This window comes from Bos javanicus, chromosome 22 (assembly GCF_032452875.1).
Source record: "Bos javanicus breed banteng chromosome 22, ARS-OSU_banteng_1.0, whole genome shotgun sequence".
In the NCBI taxonomy this organism is placed as follows: domain Eukaryota; kingdom Metazoa; phylum Chordata; class Mammalia; order Artiodactyla; family Bovidae; genus Bos; species Bos javanicus.
Window position 1 is genome coordinate 7,964,315 of NC_083889.1, and position 23,061 is coordinate 7,987,375.

The window sequence follows — 23,061 nt, forward strand, 5'->3', positions numbered from 1 at the left end:
TCGCTCGTGAGGGGCCAACTTTCGCCGAGCGCCGCCCAGCCGCCAGAGCGGGGCCCCGCGGGAACGGGCGGGACGCGCTCGGTCCGGCCGAGGCGCGGCTCGCGGGCCGCGGCGGGCGGCGGGAGCAGCGCCAGACACCCAGCGGCCCCCCAAACTAGTCAAACTCGGCGCCCCCCGCGCCCCAACCCGCTTCAGAGGCCGCGGTCGCAGGCGACGTCAGCGCGCGCGTGACGTCAGCGCGACGCCGGCGAGCGAGCGCCCGCCCGCCTGCCCGCTGGTCCTCACACAAGGTTAGCGGAGGCGGCGGCCGCAGCGGGAGCTGCTGGGGGTCGTGGAGCCTCTGGGGAAGTTGTGGTCGGTCTGGGTTGGCACCCCCAGGAAGCCGACAGTTCTCTGCCAGCCGCCACCTCAGCACTCAGCCGTCGCCTTGTAAAATCTTAGGCCCTTTCACGTTTTCCTACACTTTAAATCAATACTTGGGAAAGTTTCTTTGACTTGGAATTCCCCTTCCCTAACTCCACTGCCAGATTTGTGGGGGTTTTTTAGGCTTTGGGCGTTTGGGTTTGTTGGTCGTGGTCTTATTGTTTTTTTGTTGGTTTGTTTGGGATTTTTTGTTTTTTGTTTTTGTAGAATACACTTTCTTGTACAAAAAAAATGTTAATAATGACCCCTGCTTCCAGCCACCGCCACTTGTTGGGTTGCCATTTGATTATCCTTTACAAAAAAAAAAAAGGTTTAATTTACACAGACTAAAATGCACAGATTTTAAGTGGTCCGTGCGTTTTGGCAAAGGTATTCAAAGAGTGAATAACCACCATCCTAGGAACGATAGAGCCTTGCCAGGAAATACTAATCAGATTTCTATCACCGTAGCATAGGTTTCCATATTACTTAATTTCACATGACTTCATAGAGTCTGTGCTTTTACTGAGTTGGGCGTTTTCCTTTAGGATGTTTTGAGGTTGATCCAGTGCTGTTGGTGTGTCAGTAGTCCCTTTTTATTGCTGAGTAGGAGTCCTTATATGGAAGCACCACAGTTTGTCACCCCATCACCTGTTTATAGACATTTGCACTGTTTCATTTTTCAGATTTCCGGCTGTAACCAGCCATAACCGCTAGTGTACAAGTCATTGTGCAGAGACACGGTTTCATTTCTCTTTGGTAAATACCAAGTACTAGAATTACTAGGTCTGTGTGATAAGTGTATGTTTAACTGTAGAAGAAACTGCTGAACTGTTTTCCAAAATGTCTGTACCATACTAAACTCCCATCAGCAGTGCTCAGAAGTACAGTTGCTCCACATTCTCCACAATATTTAGTATGGTTGGGGTGATTAATTTTATCCATGATGTTGTTCAATCGCTCAATTGTATCCAACTATTTTTGACCTAGACCACAGCATGCCAGGTTTCCCTGTCCTTCACTAGCTCCCAGAGGTTGCTCAAACTCATGTCCATTGAATTGGGGATGCAATTCAAGCATTTCATCCTCTATTGCCCCCTTTTCTCCTCCTGCCCTGAATCTTTCCCAGGATCAGGGTCTTTTCAAATCAGTCAGCCCTTTGAATCAGGTGGCCAACGTATGGAAGTCATGTTAGTGGGTGTAAACTGTTCTAGAATACATTCTAAGTGGACATGTTATTTACCTTCCTGCTAATTATTTCCAGCCACAATTTAATAATTTTAAATATCTGTCTCTTCTGTTACACAGAAACTCCAAGATCATTCGTGTTTTCCCTAGGATGGTGCTAGACAAATAATGGGTGCTCAATCAATTTAAGCTGAATAAGTGAATGAATTTAATGAAATGCTCACATTAACAAAATAAGAACAAAATAATAATACACTCTCCAAATCCAAAGAAACCTTTTCTGTGTTTACTCTGAGGTTTTTTTTTTTCCCTATATTACTCTGTTTCTCTTTGTATCATGATGTAAAGTTTCTTCCATCGTTAATTAGCTGTAATTTCCATGCAGTTGGGCCTAAATCAACTACTATAATAACTGTTCCTTGCTGTCTAGAGGTTCCTTTCCTAAGGGTTGTTGTGATGGTGTTCATTCGCTAAGTTGTGTCCGACTCTTTGTGACCGTATGAACTGCACCATGCCAGGCTTCCCTGTCCTTCACTGTCTCCCAGAGTTTGTCAAATTCATGTACATTCGGTAATGCTATGTAACCATCTCATCCTTTGCCACACCCTTCTCCTGCTCTCAACCTTTCCCAGTATTAGGGGTCTTTTCAAGTGAGTCAGCTCTTCACATCAGGTGGCCAAAGGATTATACCTTCAGCTGCAGCGTCAGGCCTTCCAATGAGTATTCAGGGTTGATTTCTTTTGAGATTGCCTTGTTTGATCTCCTTGCAGTTCTAAGGACTTTCAGGAGTCTTCTCTAGTACCACAGTTCGAAAGCATCAATTCTTTGGCACTCAGCCTTTTTTATGGTTCATTTCTCACATCGATACATGACTACCGGAAAAACCATAGCTTTGACTATACTGACCTTTGTCAGCAAAGTGATATCTCTGCTTTTTAATATACTGTCTTAAGTTTGTCATAGCTTTCCTTCCAAGGAGCAAGCGTCTTTTAATTTCATGGATGCAATCTCTGTCTGCAGGAAATTTTGGAGCCCAGGAAATCTGTCACTGCTTCCACTTTTTCCCCTTCTATTTGTCAAGAAGTGATGGGACCAGATATCATGACCTTAGTTTTTGGAATGTTGAGTTTTAAGCCAGTTTTTTCACTATCTTCTTTCATCCTCATCAAAAGGCTTTTTAGTTCCTCTTCACTTTCTGCCATTAGAGTGGTATCATCCACATATCTGAGGGGTTGATATTTCTCCAAGCAGTCTTGATTCCAGCTTGTGACTCAGCCAGCCCAGTATTTCGCATGATGTACACTGCATATTAGTTAAATAAACACGGTGACAATATGTACAGCCTTATCGTACTCCTTTCCCAATTTTGAACCAGTCAGTTCCATGTAAGGTTCAAACTGTTCCTTCTTGACCCACATACAGGTTTCTCAGCAGACAGGTAAAGTGGTCTGGGATTCCCATATCTTTAAGAATTTTCCACATTTATTGTGACTACACAGTCAAAGGCTTTAACATAGTCAATAAAACAGAAATCAGTGTTTTTCTGGAAATTCCCTCACTTTCTTTCAGTTCATTTCAGTTCAGTTGCTGGGTCATGTCTGATTTTTTGGATTACAGCATACCAGGCTTCCCTGTCTATCACCAACTCCCAGAGCTTACTCAAACTCGTGTCCATTGAGTTAGTGATGCCATCCAACCATCTCATCCTCTGTTGTCCCCTTCTTCTGCCTTCAATCTTTCCCAGCATCAGGGTCTTTTCCAATGAGTCAGTTCTTCGCATCTGGTGACCAAAGTATTGGAGCTGCAGCTTCAGCATTAGTCCTTCCAGTGAATATTCAGGACTGATTTCCTTTAGGACTGACTCCTTGCTGTCCAAAGGACTCTCAAGAGTCTTCTCCAGCACCACAGTTCAAAAGCAATAATTCTTCAGTGCTCAGCTTTCTTTATGGTCCAACTCTCACATCGATCCATGACTACTGGAAAAACCATAGCTTTGACTAGACGGACCTTTGTCAGTAATGTCTATGCTTTTAATATGCTGTCTAGGTTTGTCATAGCTTTTCTTCCAAAGAGCAAGTGTCTTTTAATTTCATGGCTACAGTCACCATCTGCAGTGATTTTGGAGCCCAAGAAAATACAATCTCTCACTGTTTTCATTGTTTCATCATCTATTTGCCATGAAGTGATGTGGCCAGTGTCATGATCTTCCTTTTTGGAGTGTTGAGTTTAAGCCAACTTTTTCACTCTGCTCTTTCACTTTCATCTAGGCTCTTTAGTTCTTCTTCACTTTCTGCCGTAAGGGTGGTGTCATCTGCATATCTGAGATTATTGATATTTCTCCCCACAGTCTTGATTCCAGCTTGTGCTTCATCCAGCTTGTCATTTGTATGCATGATGTACTCTGCATACAAGTTAAATAAGCAGGGTGACAATGTACAGCCTTGACGTACTCCTTTCCCAATTTGGAACCAGTCTGTTTTTCCGTGTCTAGTTGTAACTGTTGCTTCTTGACCTGCATACACATTTCTCAGGAAGCAGGTAAGGTGGTCTAGTATTCCCGTCTGTTGAAGAATTTTCCACAGTTTGTTGTGATTCACACAGTCAAAGGCTTTGGCATAGTCAATAAAGCAGAAATAGATGTTTTTCTGGAACTCTCTTGCTTTTTCCATGATCCAGCGGATGTTGGCAATTTGATCTCTGGTTCCTCTGCCTTTTCTAAATCCAGCTTGAACATCTGGGAGTTCACGGTTCACGTATTGCTGAAGCCTGGCTTGGAGAATTTTGAGCATTACTTTACTAGCATGTGAGATGAGTGCAATTGTGCGGTAGTTTGAACATTCTTTGGCATTGCCTTTCTTTGAGATTGGAATGAAAACTGACCTTTTCCAGTCCTGTGGCCACTGCTGAGTTTTCCAAATTTGCTGGCATATTGAGTGCAGCACTTTCACAGCGTTATCTTTTAGGATTCTAAATAGCTCAACTGGAATTCTATCAACTCCTCTAGCTTTGTTCGTAGTGATGCTTCCTAAGGCCCACTTGACTTCGCATTCCAGGATGTCTGACTCTAGGTGAGTGATCACACCATCGTGATTATCTGGGTCATGAAGATCTTTTTTGTACAGTTCTTCTGTGTATTCTTGCCACCTCTTCTTAATATCTTCTGCTTCCGTTAGGCCCATACCATTTCTGTCCTTTATTGAGCACATCTTTGCATGAAATGTTCCCTTGGTATCTCTAATTTTCTTGAAGAGGTATCTAGTCTTTCCCATTCTGTTGTTTTTCTCTACTCTCTTCTTTGTTCATTTAAGAAGGCCTTCTTATCTCTCCTTGCTATTCTCTAGAACTCTGCATTCAGTTCGGTTTATCTTTCCTTTTCTTCCTTGCTTTTTGCTTCTCTTCTTTCCTCAGCTATTTGTACAGCCATAAAGGTTACAGAAGAATATAAAAAGAGGGTCCAATCCACAGAAGTTTATGTTCTGTTAATAATTACCAGTGACCAGGTGCAGTATGTTGTATAGAAAACAAAAAAATATGTAGGAGCCGTGGATTCCAGTTTCAGCCCTATTTGTCCCTGTGACTAAAAGTGACTGAATTTGTATAGCTCAAGGTCTTTGGGTTATAAGATAACTAAGTAGTCTTCATGTTATAAGACAACATGCATATAGTGTCTGAGTAGGGCTTCCCACGTGGCTCAGTGATAATGAATCTGCCAGCCAGTGCAGGAGATGCAGGAGACCCTGGTTCAATCCCTGGGTAAAGAAGATCCCCTGGAGAAGGCAATGGCAAAGCCGTTCCAGTGTTCTTGCCTGGGAAATCCCATGGACAGAGGAGCCTGGTAGGCTACAGTCCATGGGGTCGCAAAAGATTTGGACATGACTAAGTGACTAAAGCAACAACAGCAAGTATTTGAGTAACTCTGCAACTACCTATGCAATGTCTAGTTAACACTGGCTACCGTTACCTGTGTATATCCTCTGTATGTTTCATTAATTCATCAACAGATATCTTCTGAGAGCTTGTTATGCTACGCACTGTACCATAGGCCACAGATGCAAAGTTCATTTAGATATGATCTCTGCCCACAACATACCTATGTAGAGACAAGAAAGTCAACATGTCTAGGATGCAAGGATCGGGTAAGCAGAGGGTTTCTGGAAGCCTGGGTGAGAGTCCCTCCTTGTCTAGCTGGCACAGAGAACAGAGGTGGGAGAGTTGTAAATTTGGAAGGTTTCCTTGAAGAGGTTTATATATAGAGGTTTGAGACTATATAGGATTTGGCAGAGGTTTGAGAATATATAGGATTTAACTAATTAAAGAAGCAGTTCTTTCATAAAATCCAGCAGCCCCATTCCTGGGCATATTTACTAAACAAAACCATAATTCAAGAAGTTCAAAAAAGAGGGAATATATGTATATATATATAACGGATTCATTTTTCTGTATAGTAGAAACTAACACAACATTGTAAAGCAACTATACTCTGATAAAAATTAGTTTAAAATAAACCATAATCAGAACAGATACATAAATCTGCTGTGTTCATAGGAGCACTATTTACAATAGCCAAGGCATGGAAAGAACCTAAATGTCCATCAACAAATGAACAGATAAAGAAGACGTGGTACATATATACAATGGAATATTTCTCAACTGTAAAAAGAATGAAATAATGCCATTTGCAGCAATATGGATGGACCTAAACATGATCAAGTGAAGTAAGTCAGAAAGAGGAAGACAAACACCATATGATCACTTATATGTGGAATCTAAAATACGACACAGACGAACATACCTACAAGACAAAAACAGGCTTACAGAGGACAGGCTCGTGTTTGCTCTGGGACAGGAAAGGGTGGAGGAAAGAAGGACTGAGAGTTTGGGATTCGCAAATGCAAACTGTTACATATAGGGTGGTTAAACAATAAAGTCCTATTGTATAGCACAGGGAACTATATTTAACATCCTGTGGTAAACCACAGTGGGAAAATAATATGAAAAAGAATATGCGTGTGCGCTAAGTAAACAGCAACACTGCATAGGAACGTGGAATGTCGGGTCCATGAATCAAGGCAAATTGGAAGTGGTCAAACAGGAGATGGCAAGAGTGAACATTTTAGGGTCAACATTTTAGGGATCAGCGAACTAGAATGGACTGGAATGGGTGAATTTAATTCAGATGACCATTATATCTAGTACTGCGGGCAAAAATCCCTTAAGAGAAACAGAGTAGCCATTATAGTCAACAAAAGAGTCCAAAATGCAGTACTTGAATGTAATCTCAAAAATGACAGAATGATCTCTGTTCGTTTCCAAGGGAAACCATTCAGTATCACCGTAATCCAAGTCTATGCCCCAACCAGTAATGCTGAAGAAGCTGAAGTTGAATGGTTCTATCCTTCTAGAACTAACACCCAAAACAGATGTCCTTTTCATTATACTGGACTGGAATGCAAAAGTAGGAAGTCAAGAAACACCTGGAGTAACAGACAAATTTGGCCTTGGAATACAGAATGAAGCAGGGCAAAGACTAATAGTTTTGCCAAGAAAATGCACTGGTCATAGCAAACACCCTCTTCCAACAACACAAGAGAAGACTCTACACATGGACATCACCAGATGGTCAACACCGAAATCAGATTGATTATATTCTTTGCAGCCAAAGATGGAGAAGCTCTATACAGTCAACCAAAACAAGACCAGGAGCTGACTGTGGCTCAGATCATGAACTCCTTATTGCCAAATTCAGACTTAAATTGAAGAAAGTAGGGAAAACCACTAGACCATTCAGGTATGACCTAAATCAAGCCCCTAAAATAGATTTAAGGGACTAGATCTGATAGATTGCCTGATGAATTATGGATGGCGGTTCATGACATTGTACAGGAGACAGGTATAAAGACCATCCCCAAGAAAAAGATATGCAAAAAAGCAAAATGGCCGTCTGAGGAGGCCTTACAAATAGCCGTGAAAAGAAGAGAAGAGAAAAGCAAAGGAGAAAAGGAAAGATATACCCATTTGAATGCAGAGTGCCAAAGGATAGCAAGGAGAGAGAAGAAAGCCTTCCTCAGTGACCAATGCAAAGAAATAGAGGAAAACAACAGAATGGGAAAGACTAGAGATCTCTTCAAGAAAATTAGAGATACCAAGGGAACATTTCATGCAAAGATGGGCTCGATAAAGGATAGAAATGGTATGGACCTAACAGAAGCAGAAGATATTAAGAAGAGATGGCAAGAATACACAGATGAACTATATAAAAAGACCTTCATGACCCAGATAATCACAATGGTGTGATCACTCACCTAGAGTCAGACATCCTGGAATGTAAAGTCAAGTGGGCCTTAGGAAGCATCACTACAAACAAAGCTAGTGGAGTTGATGGAATTCCAGTTGAGCTATTTCAAATCCTAAAAGATGATGCTATGAAAGTGCTGCACTCAATATGCCAGCAAATTTGGAAAACTCAGCAGTGGCCACAGGACTGGAAAAGGTCAGTTCTCATTCCAATCCCAAAGAAAGGCAATGCCAAAGAATGTTCAATCTACCGCACAATTGCACTCATCTCACATGCTAGTAAAGTAATGCTCAAAATTCTCCAAGCCAGGCTTCAGCAATACGTGAACCGTGAACTCCCAGATGTTCAAGCTGGTTTTAGAAAAGGCAGAGGAACTAGAGATCAAATTGCCAACATCTGTTGGATCATGGAAAAAGCAAGAGAGTTCCAGAAAAACATCTATTTCTGCTTTATTGATTATGCCAAAGCCTTTGACGGTATGAATCACAACAAACTGTGGAAAATTCTTCAAGAGATGGGAATACCAGATCACCTGACCTGCCTGTTGAGAAATCTGTATGCAGGTCAGGAAGCAACATTTACAACTGGACATGAAACAACAGACTGGTTACAAATCAGAAAAGGAGTACATCAAGGTTGTATATTGTCACCCTGCTTATTTAACTTCTATAAAGAGTACATCATGAGAAATGCTGGGCTGGTGGAAGCACAAGCCATAATCAAGATTGCTGGGAGAAATACCAATAACCTCAGATATGCAGATGATACCACCCTTATGGCACAAAGCGAAGAAGAACTAAAGAGCCTCTTGAGGAAAGTGAAAAAGTAAAGAGTAAAAAAGTTAGCTTAAAGCTCAAGATCGAGAAAACTAAGATCATGGCATCTGGTCCCATCACTTCATGGCAAATAGATGGGGAAACAGGGGAAACAGTGGAAACAGTGGCAGACTTTATTTTTGGGGGGCTCCAAAATCACTGCAGATGGTGATTGTAGCCATGAAAGTTAAAGACACTTACTCCTTGGAAGGAAAGTTATGACCAACCTAGACAGCATATTAAAAAACCAGAGACATTTCTTTGCCAACAAAGGTCTGTCTAGTCAATGCTATGGTTTTTCCAGGAGTCATGTATGAATGTGAGAGTTGGACTGTGAAGAAAGCTGAGTGCTGAAGAATCGATGCTTTTGAACTGTTGTCTTGGAGAAGACTCTTGAGAGTCCCTTGGACTACAAGGAGATTCAACCAGTCCATCATAAAGGAAATCAATGCTGAATATTCATTGGAAGGACTGATGCTGAATCTGAAACTCCAGTACTTTGGCCACCTGATGGGAAGAACTGACTCATTTGAAAAGACCCTGATGCTGGGAAAGATTAAAGGTGGGAGGGAAAGGGGACAACAGAGGATGAGATGGGTGGATGGCATCACCAACTCAATGGGTTTGAGTAAACTCCAGGAGTTGGTGATGGACACGGAGGCCTGTTGTGCTGCAGTCCATGGGGTTGCAAAGAGTCGGACATGACTGAGCAACTGAACTGAACTAACTTTTTTCTGTCGTGTGTTACTCTTTTCGATCCTATGGACTGTAGCCCTCCAGGCTCCTCTGTCCATGGGTATTTCCAAGGAAGAATACTGGACTGGGTTGCCATGCTCTCCTGCAGAAGATCTTCCAGACCCAGGGATTGAACCTGCATCTCTTAGGTCTCCTGCATTGTCAGCAGGATATATATATATATATATATATATATATATATATATATATATATATATATATATAGCTAAGACACCTTGTTATACAGCAGAAATTAAACAACATTGTAAATCAAGTATACTCCCAAAAAAGTTTTTTTTTTAAAAGTGGGGTGTTTTGAGGAATAACCTGTTTATCTATAAGATGTAGACTTGACTATTTAAATTTAACATTTGTTATTATCATTACATACCTCCTACAAAATCTACTTATTTCTCTATATCACTGTTGTCTGTCCTCTGTTGAACATCCGTAGAACAGAAAGTTCTCAAACCTCCTAGTTCAGCACTTTATCTCAGTCATTTTTCACACACCCATAGACCAAAAGAAACACCTAACAATTACCATCTACTTAATACTAAGATCCAAACAACTTAATGAGTATTCACGTCCTAACATCTTGGTAGACATATGAAAAATAATACACATAAACTGAAGGAAGTGCATTTTCATTTCGTTCTTAAATAACACACTAATAAAGTGTCTATACCTGTGGATACACTGCACAACTTCTAAAACCTTGAAATCGGACTGGACATGGCCATCTGCATCCTGTGGTCCACTGATTTTCGTGTAGCACTTGCTTTTTATCACAGCAACCACAGAAAACAAAGCCTTGTAAAAATAAGACATCAGTGCAAAAAATGTACCACAATCTAATGTTGGAACTTTGAACTCCTTGGAGCTGGTAGTTCACTCTATGACTGACGTATGCCAAATATCGGAGAAGGCAATGGCACCCCACTCCAGTACTCTTGGCTGGAGAGTCCCATGGATGGAGGAGGCTGGTAGGCTGCAGTCCATGGGGTCGCTGGGAGTCGGACACGACTGAGCGACTTCACTTTTCCTTTTCACTTTCATGCATTGGAGAAGGAAATGGCAACCCACTCCAGTGTTCTTGCCTGGAGAATCCCAGGGACGGGGGAGCCTGGTGGGCTGCCGTATCTAGGGTTGCACAGAGTCGGACACGACTGAAGTGACTTAGCATAGCATAGCATAGCATGCCAAATATCACTGTTGCCCTTTAAAGTTAAATTATTTTGGAATGCTCTTTCTTTTATTTTTATTTTTTTTCAGCCACTCTGCACCAGCAGGCAGAAACCTACTTTCCTGACCTGGGATCGAAGCCATGTCCCCTGCACTGGAAGCATGGGAGTCTTAACCACTGGACCACCAGGAAAGTCCCCTGGAATGCTCTTGGTGAGTTTCTGGCAGCACAGTGCTGTACTTGAGCACACAGTTTGGGAATCTTGGCAGACATATCTGATGATGCTTGAGTTATCAGAGAGACAAAGAGGATAAGAAACAAAAATAGCAGCTCATACAGGAAGAAGGCGTAGGTCTAGTGAGAAATGGATTTCACGAAGGCCATTGCTCAGCTTGACACTTGTTAGGTCTTTTTTAAAAAAAAATATTTATTTTTGGCTGTGCTGGTTCTTCCTTGCTGCAAAGGCTTTTCTCTAGTTGCAGTGAGCAAGTGCCAGAATCCAAAATAAAGCAAATTTTACTTTCCTTAAGCCCAAAAATGCTTCCCCAGTTGTGGTGTGGGGGCTTCCCATTACAGTGGCTTCTCTTGTTAAGGAGCAAGGCTGTAGGCCGCATGGGCTTCATGGGCTCTAGAGCACAGGCTCAGAAGTTGGGGAGCATGGGCTTAGTTGCTCAGTGGTGTGTGGGATCTTCCCTGATCAAGGATCAAATCCTGTGTCTCTGTGTTGCCAGGTGTACTCTTTGCCAGTGAGCTACCAGGGAAGCCTGACACATGTTAGGTCTTTTAATCCTCCAAGCAGCCCTATGTGGAAGATATTATATCGACATTTTAAAGACGAGAAAGCTAAGGCTCAAATGTTAAGTCTCCAGCCTCACTCATGAGTTCAGATTCATGATTTAAACACAGGATATCTGGCTTCTCCCCAGCAGATAATTTTAAAGGAAAGAAAACAAACAAGCAAAAAAAGTTTGTAATTTACTACCAAAATAATAACACTCCTTATATATAATAGTCTTTCTTTGAATATCTAGGCAATAATTTCACTGAGAATCTGCTTTCCTCTGAATTGCTGTTAAAAAGAAAAGGACAAGAAGATAAAGGAAATGGGTAGAAAAATTAAGGGAAAAAACAGCATAAGAAACAACTACATTTTTTTCATAATCAGTCACCAAATGTATTTGGGAATACAAGTTTATTTTTAACTGGCAACAAGACTGAAATAGATCATATAAATACAGGAGACTGACTTCCTGACCTATTTGTTCATTATTTGTGATAATTGTGGAAACTTTGACTCAACTTTGTTCTGACACTGGACTTTATTTTCCACATGGAGACTGACAGACAAATCACCACACTGCTAGTTTAAAACTATACTTCCAACAAATATCCATCAAGGGGGGCATGGTGTTAGTGATACTGGAGTGTGGGGGTTGGGTGGCTTACCAAAGACAGATCACAATCTCTCCTCAAAGGTTAAAAGGTGTTCAGAGTGTTAAAATGAGCGTTCAGAGCAGCTTTATTCATGAGTCCAAACTGGAAACACCCCAAACACCCACCAACAGGAAAACTGATGACTGTGGTACATAGCATACAATGGAATTCTACAAAGCGATAAAAAAACAAACTACTGATGCGCTTGCCAATGAGGATGAATCTCAAAAACACCATGCTGAGCACAAGAAATCGTATACAAAAGAATATATACTCTGTGATTCTATAATCGAAAGTGGGATCCGGCTGCGCAGCGCTCAAAAGCCATTAGAGGCAAGATTGTTGGAAAAGAAAGTTTGCTTTATTTTGGATGCTGGTAACTAGGGGGAGGGGGAATAGGGGGCATTGCAGATGCCTGTCCAAAGGCCCACTCCCATCAACTGACTACCAGCCGGCAAGAGCTTTTATAGGCTGAGGGAGAGGGCTGCGTGCAAAAAAGTTCAGTCAGCAGTGACAGATGTATTGAAATTGGTCATCGGTGGTGTGGTCAGTGTCATCTTGATCGTTTTCAGTTCAGTTCAGTTCAGTTCAGTCGCTCAGTCGTGTCCGACTCTTTGCGACCCCATGAATCGCAGCACGCCAGGCCTCCTTGTCCATCACCAACCCCTGGAGTTCACCCAGACTCATGTCCATCGAGTCAGTGATGCCATCCAGCCATCTCATCCTCTGTCGTCCCCTTCTCCTCCTGCCCCCAATCCCTCCCAGCATCAGAGTCTTTTCCAATGAGTCAACTCTTCGCATGAGGTAGCCAAAGTACTGGAGTTTCAGCTTTAGCATCAGTCCTTCCAAAGAAATCCCAGGGCTGATCTCCTTCAGAATGGACTGGTTGGATCTCCTTGCAGTCCAAGGGACTCTCAAGAGTCTTCTCCAACACCACAGTTCAAAAGCATCCATGTTTCGGTGCTCAGCCTTCTTCACAGTCCAAATCTCACATCCATACATGACCACGGGAAAAACCATAGCCTTGACTAGACGGACCTTTGTTGGCAAAGTAATGTCTCTGCTTTTGAACATGCTATCTAGGTTGGTTATAACTTTCCTTCCAAGGAGTAAGCGTCTTTTAATTTCATGGCTGCGGTCACCGCAGTGATTTTGGAGCCCAGAAAAATAAAGTCTGACACTATTTCTACTGTTTCCCCATCTATTTGCCATGAAGTGATGGGACCAGATGCCATGATCTTCGTTTTCTGAATGTTGAGCTTTAAGCCAACTTTTTCAGTCTCCTCTTTCACTTTCATCAAAAGGCTTTTGAGTTCCTCTTCATTTTCTGCCCTAAGGGTGGTGTCATCTGCATATCTGAGGTTATTGATATTTCTCCCGGCAATCTTGATTCCAGCTTGTGTTTCTTCCAGTCCAGCGTTTCTCGTGATGTACTCTGCATATAAGTTCAATAAACAGGGTGACAATATAAGCCTTGACGTACTCCTTTTCCTATTTGGAACCAGTCTGTTGTTCCATGTCCAGTTCTAACTGTTGCTTCCTGACCTGCATACAAATTTCTCAAGAGGCAGGTCAGGTGGTCTGGTATTCCCATCTCTTTCAGAATTTTCCACAGTTTATTGTGATCCACACAGTCAAAGGCTTTGGCATAGTCAATAAAGCAGAAATAGATGTTTTTCTGGAACTCTCTTGCTTTTTCCATGATCCAGCGGATGTTGGTAATTTGATCTCTGGTTCCTCTGCCTTTTCTAAAACCAGCTTGAACATCAGGAAGTTCACGGTTCACATATTGCTGAAGCCTGGCTTGGAGAATTTTGAGCATTACTTTATTAGCGTGTGAGATGAGTGCAATTGTGTGGTAGTTTGAGCATTCTTTGGCATTGCCTTTCTTTGGGATTGGAATGAAAACTGACCTTTTCCAGTCTTGTGGCCACTGCTGAGTTTTCCAAATTTGCTGGCATATTGAGTGCAGCACTTTCACAGCATCATCTTTCAGGATTTGAAATAGCTCAACTGGAATTTAGGCAGAGTTAATCTTCAGTTCCAGGACGGGTTTGTTTCCATTTTTCTGAGGCCAGTTCTCAGAACTGTGCAGCTTACGCTATGGCTAATCCCCAGGTGGCGCAGTGGTAAAGAATCCGCCTGCCGATGGAGGAGATGCGGGAGACTCAGGTTTGATCCCTGGGTTGGGAAGATCCCCTGGAGAAGGAAATGGCAACCCACTCCAGTATTCTTAGAGAGAATCCCATGGAGAGAGGGGCCTGGCAGACCACAGTCCAGGGGGTTGCAAAGAATGGGACACAGCTGAGCAAAGCTGAGCATGCACACACGCATATCATGGCTACAGTCTAGTCATCGTGTAGTTAACTTCTCCACCTGACGGGTTTCAGTGTTTATAAGGTAACTCACAGGATATTCAGAATGTTATCTATAGTCCTTTTCATACTGTTCATGAGGTTCTCAAGGCAAGAATACTGAAGTGGTTTGCCATTCCCTTCTCTCTTCAGACTTAAATTGAAGAAAGTAGGGAAAACCACTAGACCATTCAGTTATGACCTAAATGAAATCCCTTATGATTATACAGTGGAAGTGAGAAATAGATTTAAGGGCCTAGATCTGATAGATAGAGTGCCTGATGAACTATGGAATGAGGTTCGTGACATTGTACAGGAGACAGGGATCAAGTCCATTTCCATAGAAAAGAAATGCAAAAAAGCAAAATGGCTGTCTGGGGAGGGCTTACAAATAGCTGTGAAAAGAAGAGAAGCGAAAAGCAAAGGAGAAAAGGAAAGATATAAACATCTGAATGCAGAGTTCCAAAGAATAGCAAGAAGAGATAAGAAAGCCTTCTTCAGTGATCAGTGCAAACAAATAGAAGAAAACAACAGAATGGGAAAGACTAGGGATCTCTTCAAGAAAATCAGAGATACCAAAGGAACATTTCATGCAAAGATGAGCTCGATAAAGGACAGAAATGGTATGGACCTAACAGAAGCAGAAGATATTAAGAAGAGATGGCAAGAATACACAGAAGAACTGTACAAAAAAGATCTTCATGACCCAGATAACCACGATGGTGTGATCACTGACCTAGAGCCAGACATCCTGGAATGTGAAGTCAAGTGGGCCTTAGAAAGCATCACTATGAACAAAGCTAGTGGAGGTGATGGAATTCCAGTTTAGCTATTCCAAATCCTGAAAGATGGTGCTGTGAAAGTGCTGCACTCAATATGCCAGCAAATTTGGAAAACTCAGCAGTGGCCACAAGACTGGAAAAGGTCAGTTTTCATTCCAATCCCAAAGAAAGGCAATGCCAAAGAATGCTCAAACTACCACACATTTGCACTCATCTCACACGCTAATAAAGTAATGCTCAAAATTCTCCAAGCCAGGCTTTAGCAATGTGTGAACCGTGAACTTCCTGATGTTCAAGCTGGTTTTAGAAAAGGCAGAGGAACCAGAGATCAAATTACCAACATCCGCTGGATCATGGAAAAAGCAAGAGAGTTCCAGAAAAACATCTATTTCTGCTTTATTGACTATGCCAAAGCCTTTGACTGTGTGGATCACAATAAACTGTGGAAAATTCTGAAAGAGATGGGAATACCAGACCACCTGACCTGCCTCTTGAGAAATTTGTATGCAGGTCAGGAAGCAACAGTTAGAACTAGACATGGAACAACAGACTGGTTCCAAATAGGAAAAGGTATACATCAAGGCTTATATTGTCACCCTGTTTATTTAACTTATATGCAGAGTACATCACGAGAAACGCTGGACTGGAAGAAACACAAGCTGGAATCAAGATTGCCGGGAGAAATATCAATAACCTCAGATATGCAGATGACACCACCCTTATGGCAGAAAGTGAAGAGGAACTAAAAAGCCTCTTGATGAAAGTGAAAGTGGAGAGTGAAAAAGTTGGCGTAAAGCTCAACATTCAGAAAACGAAGATCATGACATCCGGTCCCACCACTTCATGGGAAATAGATGGGGAAACAGTGGAAACAGTGTCAGACTTTATTTTTCTGGGCTCCAAAATCACTACAGATGGTGACTGCAGCCATGAAATTAAAAGACGCTTACTCCTTGGAAGGAAAGTTATGACCAACCTAGATAGCATGTTCAAAAGCAGAGACATTACTTTGCCAACAAAGGTCCGTCTAGTCAAGGCTATGGTTTTTCCCGTGGTCATGTATGGATGTGAGATTTGGACTGTGAAGAAGGCTGAGCACCGAAACATGGATGCTTTTGAACTGTGGTGTTGGAGAAGACTCTTGAGAGTCCCTTGGACTGCAAGGAGATCCAACCAGTCCATTCTGAAGGAGATTTCTTTGGAAGGACTGATGCTAAAGCTGAAACTCCAGTACTTTGGCCACCTCATGCGAAGAGTTGACTCATTGGAGAAGACTCTGATGCTGGGAGGGATTGGGGGCAGGAGGAGAAGGGGAAGACTGAGGATGAGATGGCTGGATGGCATCACTGACTCGATGGACGTGAGTCTGAGTGAACTCCAGGAGTTAGTGATGGACAGGGAGGCCTGGTGTGCTGCGATTCATGGGGTCGCGAAGAGTCGGACACGACTGAGCAACTGATCTGATCTGATCTGATCTATAGTCCTTAAGGAGGAACTGAAGGTCCTTGGCTATGCTTAATGACTAAACCATTATTATTTGGTCTCCTTTGACTGTTTTCCTTTGTTTCCGCATGTTCTCACTTCTCTTATTAAATTTATTCCTTGGCTAAAGTTTTTCTACAGACAAAAGGCATGGGGGACAAGGATCTGCTCTGTTTCAATTCTGATAACAGGAAGTTCTAATACAAGGAAAACTTCCTGGTGGTGATAAAAGTTAGAAGAGTGGTTATCACAAAGAATGGCCATCGGTGGGTATTAACTAGGAAAGGGCCCAAGAGAACTTTCTTCAGTAATGGACATGTTCTGTATCTTGACCTGAATAGTGATTATTGAAGTGTATGCATAGGTGTCAATTCAACAAGTTATGTATGTAAGACTAGTACATGGTACATTTACTACATTTATGTTAAAACTAACAAAAATAGTTAAAAAGTTAAGAATCAATTAAAGGAAAATAAGAGATAAAAGATTTATTGTCTATTGCAGTGCTGTCCAGTAGAAATACAAAATATATGCAATTAAATGTTTTCTAGTAGCCACATTTTGAAAAGTAAAAAAAAAATGAGGTTATACTTAGTAACATATAGATTATATTTTATAATATTTTAATGATATTTTAAAAATAACATTTAATAAAATTATAGGCAATATTTTCACATTTATATTTAACATTTTATCAATATTCAGATGTTATTTAGACCTGTGATCAAAATGAAAATTATTAATAAAGTATTTCATATATTAGACAGTACATGCAAGTCTATTGAAATTAACACCAATTTAGAATTAGAAAACTCAAGTTATTACATGTATAACTGAATGCTTCACTGTATACCTGAAATAACCTGTAAATTAAATATACTCCAACAAAAAATTTTAGGTATTTAAAAAACGCAAAAAATAAAATTATATCATATTCCTAAAAAAACTGAAGAAAACTCAAGTTCTGAGTTCTTAGTTATGTAAACTATCAATTTGTCTGAGCATCAGTGTTTTATGTAAACTATCAGTCTAAATGAAGGAAATTAATAATGACTGTGGGGAGAGAGACTCTCCTACATGAGTCTCACATACATCTTGCTCTGTATGCCAACAAAGGAGACCCTGACTGTTACTGACAACGGTTTTTGGTTTCCTTGATCAATAGAAATTGATGTGACTTCTCTGGTGGCCCAGTGGTTAAGAACGCGCCTGCCAGTGCAATGGACATGTGTTCGATCGCTGTTCTGGGAAGAGTCTACATGCCACTAAGCCCACAGGCCACAACTTCTGAAGCCGGAGCGCCCTAGAGCCCATGCTCTGCAACAAGAGACGCCAGCACATTGAGAAGTCCATGCACCACAACTGGAGAGAGCCGCAAGGAAGACCCAGCAGAGCCAAAAATTTAAAAATTAACTTAAAAAATTAAATACAAAATAGACATAGATAAGAGGCCATACGAGAAATTCAGGCAAGGCTTTACTGGAGGCCTCTGTTGCAGCAGGGCCGGGAGCTTTGCCTGCTTGCTCACTTCCTGAGCTACGGTAGGGTGAGCTGGTTCCTTATATGGGGTGAGGATAGGGGCAGGTCCAGGGGTGGGGCCAGAGGGCTGGTGTGGGTGGTTTACCCCCCTCTTTGGGGTGGTGTGTGCATCTTTCACTTCCTAATGTACTGCCTACACGCACAGTACCCTGCTCTTGCTCCTGGCTGTTCGGAAATGGCAGTTGGGGTTTTTGGTCTTTTTGTATCTTGTCCATAATTTGCCCCAACCACGAATACACGCAGTTATTTTTAGTCCCCCCTAGTGCCTTTGCGTGGAGAAGGAAATGGCAACCCACTCCAGTGTTCTTGCCTGGAGAATCCCAGGGGCGGGGGAGCCTGGTGGGCTGACGTCTATGGGGTCACACAGAGTCGGACACAACTGAAGTAACTTAGCAGTAGCAGCAGCAGTGCCTTTGCGGAGAAGGCAATGGCACCCCACTCCAGTACTCTTGCCTGGAAAATCCCATGGACGGAAGAGCCTGGTAGGCTGCAGTCCATGGGGCGCTAAGAGTCAGACACGACAGAGTGACTTCACTTTCACTTTGCACTTTCATGCATTGGAGAAGGAAATGGCAACCCACTCCAGTGTTCTTGCCTGGAGAATCCCAGGGACAGGGGAGCCTGGTGGGCTGCTGTCTATGGTGTCGCACAGAGTCGGACACGACTGAAGCAACTTAGCAGCAGCAGCAGCAGCAGCAGTGCCTTTGCACTTTGCTACTCAAGGAGACATTAGTCTGGGTAGGAACACTGAGCTGAGGGTTCCCAGATCCCGGCTTCCAGCTTGCCTCGTGGCCCCTCTTCGCCTGGTATGTTTGCAGTGAGCAGCCTGGAGGGGTGAAATGATGTCTTCCTCCAGGACAAAGAACAGGTTACTTAGGGCTTGCTATCGAGCAGAGGATTTCCCAGCCTCTGTTTCTCTCCTGTAACAGAACCCTTTGAAATTTGGGTGGAGACAAAGCAGAAGGGTGCAAACATGAAGCTTAAGCCCTGGAGAATTGATGCTTTTGAACTGTGGTGTTGGAGAAGACTCTTGAGGGTCCCTTGGACTGCAAGGAGATCCAACCAGTCCATCCTAAAGGAGATCAGCCCCGGGTGTTCTTTGGAAGGACTGATGCTAAAGCTGAAACTTCAGTACTTTGGCCACCTCATGCGAAGAGTTGACTCATTGGAAAAGACTCTGATGCTGGGAGGGATTGGGGGCAGGAGGAGAAGGGGACGACAGAGGATGAGATGGCTGGATGGCATCACTGACTTGACGGACGTTGAGTCTGAGTGAACTCCGGGAGTTGGTGATGGACAGGGAGGCCTGGCGTGCTGTGATTCATGGGGTCGCAAAGGGTCGGACACGACTGAGTGACTGAACTGAACTGAACTGATGCTGGTTATTTGCCTTGAGTGGAAAAGGCTTTTGTTTCTGATGCAGGAGTCTTGGGTCTTCGGTTAGCATCTATGAAACAGCAAAAGGCTGAGTAATTAGCTTGCAAGTAGGGTAAAATCAAATCCCATTTCCCACAGTCAAAGGTGTTTTTTTTTTCTTTTTTGGTAAAAATAAAATGAAATTCATTAGGAAGTGACAATATTCCATCAAAGAATATGAAAAAGAACATATATATATGTATAACTGAATATATAAATATATATAGGTACAACTGTCCAGAAGAAATTTATACAACACTGTAAATCAACTATACTTCAATAAAATTTTACAAAAAGATTTCATCAGTGTAGTAGATATATTTGAAAAACAATACTAGGTGGCATATAATGAACCCTAGACAAATTAAACGCAAGTGTTAAGGAAGTCTGGCTAAAATAATCTGATAAAACTTCACAGATCGCTCTAGAAATTAATGATGAAATAGACCTACCAGTTGCAACAGTGTTATAAAATTGTTTCTGTGAGTAAATATTTTCTCATAAATTTCCAATATAAGAAAGCCAGGGACTTCCCTGGTGGTCCAGTAGCTAAGGCTCTGCCCTCCCAACGCAGAGGGCATGGTTTCGATCAGTCAGCGAACTAGATTCAGCATGCCATGACTAAGACCTGCTGCAGACCAAAACAGTCAAAGGTAGGTTCCCAAAGACTAGAATGCTTTGTTGAAGAACAGGGCTAAGAGTTAAAAGGGTGATCAAGTCCAGATGCATTGAGAATTATAGTGTTTAATCACCCTGCCTATTAGATAGGCTTTACCCAACTATATTACCAATGGCTTCAAGCCTCCTAATTTCCCACTACAACACTGGGTTACAGGACTTATTTATGTATTTCTTTAACTAGGAAATACCTTTGGGTTTCCTACCATTTTTAAGAATTTGAGTTACGTTCCCACAGGTACCCAACCTCTGGGATCTAATGCCTAATGATCTGAAGTGGAGCTGATGTAATAAATCGCATTGTAAATGTAATGCATGTAAATCATCCCCAAAACCACACATCCCAGTCCGTGGAAAAACAGTCTTTCAGGAAACCAGTCTCTGGTGTCAGAAAGGCTGGGGACTGCTGCTATGAGGGATCATTCAAAGCCAGAGGGAACTTAATGCTTCTTGGCAAGAAGAATTTAACTCAAAACTTTCAACTTCAAAAACGTTTATGTTATCATGCTGGATGTAGAAATAGTCATAAATGAGTGGGGTCCAAGGTGGGAAAAATGATTCTCACATGGCAGATTTAAGAGATACTTCTATAGATAAGAGCACATTAGGCAAATGAATGTGACCTCAGCAAGGAGAAGCAGAGAAGGGCTCCCAGGGACAGGGAAGGAATCTGGATGCAGAGGCAGGAAATACCAGGCTGAGCTCAGCAACCATGGCCTGGCCATTTCAGTTGGTTCCTGGGACTTATATGGAGGAGTTCTTACCAGAATTTTTAAGTCCTAAAAAGGTTTGTCACATGCATTCAATAAGGAAAATAAACAACATTCCACTTTTTCATGGCAGCCAATCTTCTTTTCCATAAGAGTCTGGAAAAATAGGAAATTTTATGTGCAATGAACGATAGGAAATTTTGGTGGTTTGATGTTATCAGGGTGTCCATTGATGGTTTCCCATCAAACATATCAAAGGTGAGTTAGAATGTGGTAAGAAAGCCATGAAAATATCACTGGGAGACATTGCTTTAATGTGAGATTTCTTGCTCAGTCCACAAGGATGTACTCAGCCAATATCTTCAAAAATAAATTTTTCCACCTTATAAAAGACTTTTAATTAAAAATTTTTTTGGCCACACTGAGCTGGGCATGTGGGATCTTAGTTCCCCAACCAGGGGTCAAATCCATACTCCCTGCATTGGAAGGCCGACTTGTAACCACTGGACCACCAGGGATGTGCCCTGGTTTAAATTTTTCCGTGACAAAGAAAATGATCTACTAACTCTCATTATATCAATTCCTGCTCAGTTGCTTATGACTGGATATTTTATTCCAAGTGTCACTTTTTAAGTTTCATTTAGCAGTGCATTGTCTGATAAGAAAAAAACACACAAAAGTTTGTGTTTTGAAACTTTGGTTTCTGTCTGATTATCCTTCAGTTCAGTTCAGTTCAGTTCAGTCGCTCAGTCGTGTCTGACTCTTTGCAACCCCATGGACTGCCTCATGCCAGGCCTCTCTGTCCATTGCCAACTCCTGGAGTTTACTCAAATTCATGTCCATTGAGTCGATGATCCCATCCAGCCATCTCATCCTCTGTCGTCCCCTTCTCCTCCTGCCTTCAATCTTTCCCAGCATTAGGGTCTTTTCAAATGAGTCAGTTCTTCCCATCAGGTGACCAAAGTATTGGAGTTTCAGCTTCAGCATCAGTCCTTCCCATGAATATTCAGGACTGATTTCCTTTAAGATGGACTGGTTGAATCTCCTTGCAGTCCAAGGGACTCTCGGGAGTCTTCTCGAATACCACAGTTCAAAAGCATCAATTCTTTGATTGTCTTTATTCATTATTTATTACTGAATTACAAATTACTTCAATTTAATGGTTTTAAAAAACAGTATAGGACTTCCCTGGTGGCACAGTAGATAAGAATCCATCTGCCAATGCAGGGGGTGGGTTCGAACTCTGGTTGGGGAAGAATCCACATGCCACAGAGCAACTGAGTCCGTGCACCCACAGCTGCTGAACCCGCGTGTTACAACTGCTGCAGCCTGCGCCCCTGGAGCCTGTTCGCTGTAACAAGAGAACCTACCACGATGAGAAGCCTGTGCACTGCAATAGAGTAGCCCCCGCTCACTGCAACTAGAGAAAGCCCGTGCAAAGCAACGAAGACCCAGCACAGCCAAAAAATATATATGTGTGTATATATATACAGGGGACTCCCTTGGTGGTCCAGTGGCTAAGACTCCTCGCTCCTAATGCAGGGGCCTGGGTTCCATCCCTGGTCAAGGAACCAAGATCCCACACACTGCATGGCACCACCTAAAACAAACAAACAAATCAGTATATATTCATAATCCCACGGATTAGGGTGACCAGGAATTTGAGAGCAACATAGCTGGATGTTTCCTCACACACTCTTTCATGAAGCTATGTTTAAGACATCAACCAGGGCCTGCAATTCGGGAGACCTGGGTTTGATTGCTGGGTTGGGAAGATCCCCTGGAGCAGGGCACAGCAACCCATGTCAGTTTTCTTGCCTGGAGAATCGCATGGACAGAGGAGCCTCGCCAGCCCCAGTCCATGGGGTTGCACAGAGCTGGACACGACTGAAGCGACTTAGCATGCACGTACGCTGTCAGCTGAAGGCTTGACTGGGTTGGAGAATCTCCGTTCCATGTGGCTCACTCCAATGGTTGTGGGCAGGAGGCCTCAGCTCCTCACCTCTTTCATTTTTCCAGAGGTCTGCTTGATCTTTGTGACATTG

At 42.4% G+C, this 23,061-nt stretch overlaps 1 long non-coding RNA gene across 1 annotated transcript; it reads left to right on the forward strand.

Moving 5' to 3' along the window:
* The first annotated feature begins 199 nt into the window (after positions 1-199).
* Positions 200-21,143, forward strand: LOC133235032 (uncharacterized). The gene is made up of 3 exons (XR_009732415.1): positions 200-290; positions 10,711-10,833; positions 17,839-21,143. It is a non-coding gene; the product is annotated as an uncharacterized LOC133235032 (long non-coding RNA).
* Positions 21,144-23,061: the final 1,918 nt, after the last annotated feature.